Genomic DNA, 1288 nt, shown 5'->3' on the forward strand with positions numbered 1-1288 from the left:
GAGAGTCAAGGAGAGACTTTAGGTGAGGAACTGTTATTATCTGTGTGACCTGCAACAATCTAAACACAAAACAGCATCATGATCATCGAGGGACAGTTCAAGTAACTGACTCTTTTTCTATTTCAGGGAAATCAATCAATGTTCCAGGTATCATACCCGGGGTGATTGGAGGCATCGTGGTCATCGTGGTAATCGTAGCAGTTGTTCTGGTACTGCACTGTAGAAGAAGACAAGGTAAAATAATATCCTGTTTACTTTTTTAATGTTTAATTTTTAAGTCATTTCTTGTTTGTTGTTTGTATTGATGATATTGTTCTTTGGACTCAAAACATCTCAGGTGAACAAGGAAACAACAACGCAGTGGGAGAGTAAGTAAATCTTTTACATAACAAATGCACTGTTGTATGAACTAAAGTTATAACCAATTTTCTATTGTTGCATCTAATTTACAACTCCCCAGTCGTTTTCTAGAGGATGTTGATCTTGACACTGAAGAACAATAAATGAGGGATTGTTGAAATTTAACTTCATATGCTAAATATTATTTCATTTTGTTTGCAGGGCAGAACTTCAACCTATGAATGCACCTCAATGATGCATTCATGTGATGAGGAGCAAACACAAACTTTGTATCTTCAGTATCTCAGCCAACGTTGCTCTTTCCTTTTACCTTCGTGGTTTCATCTTCACAGAAACTTGAAAAACTTTAGAAAAACAAAATAGCAAAACCAAAATGGACGATTATTAAGCTGAAAAAAACTGTGACCTCAACAGAGCAATAACACTGAAGAAGACGGAATAATAAAAACTCTGGGACTGAAATTAGTTTGTTTGTCTGTAACAAGCAGAAGTCAAATACGTAGATGTCAAATTCTTCGGCCAGTTTGGATTCCAGCTGCTTATTTATCATCTGTTGTTCTACTAAGGTGCTAACAAATAGAGATCAAGGCATAAAAACACCCACTTTGGGTTAATACTGTATATTTTCACAGCTACAAAAAGCTAAAACTGCTACTTTACAGGCCTTGAAAACATATTTTCCTCCTCTGCAGGTGATGGGGTTCAACATGATCACATAATAATAACAATCATCATTTTCTGTTACTGTTTGAATCTGATTTTACTTGACAGATTTCTGGTTTTGTGTTATTGTCCTATCCTTAGTTTAAAGTGGGCGGGGTTCAGTTGGAGAAAAGATGATGTCACTGAAATCTTTGGACCAATCAGAATTTAGCAATATTCATATTTAAATGTAGTGAAATTGTTCTTAATGTCACTAAGCAACTGT

The 1288-nt window shown here is 35.4% G+C and overlaps 1 protein-coding gene and 1 long non-coding RNA gene across 2 annotated transcripts in view; both read left to right on the top strand.

The window, feature by feature from the left end:
* LOC111645776 (uncharacterized) overlaps positions 1 to 1288 on the top strand; it is a gene marked incomplete at its 3' end in the record, with an annotated part of 39201 nt that overhangs the window by 5788 nt on the left and 32125 nt on the right. The window lies entirely within an intron of this gene.
* On the top strand, positions 23 to 1104 carry LOC147817449 (uncharacterized). The gene is made up of 3 exons (XR_015436357.1): positions 23 to 234; positions 338 to 368; positions 562 to 1104. It is a non-coding gene; the product is annotated as an uncharacterized LOC147817449 (long non-coding RNA).

Source organism: Seriola lalandi, unplaced genomic scaffold (assembly GCF_002814215.2).
Source record: "Seriola lalandi dorsalis isolate HSWRI2012SDOR001 ecotype SW California unplaced genomic scaffold, Sedor1 jcf7180002054956, whole genome shotgun sequence".
Classification (NCBI taxonomy): domain Eukaryota; kingdom Metazoa; phylum Chordata; class Actinopteri; order Carangiformes; family Carangidae; genus Seriola; species Seriola lalandi.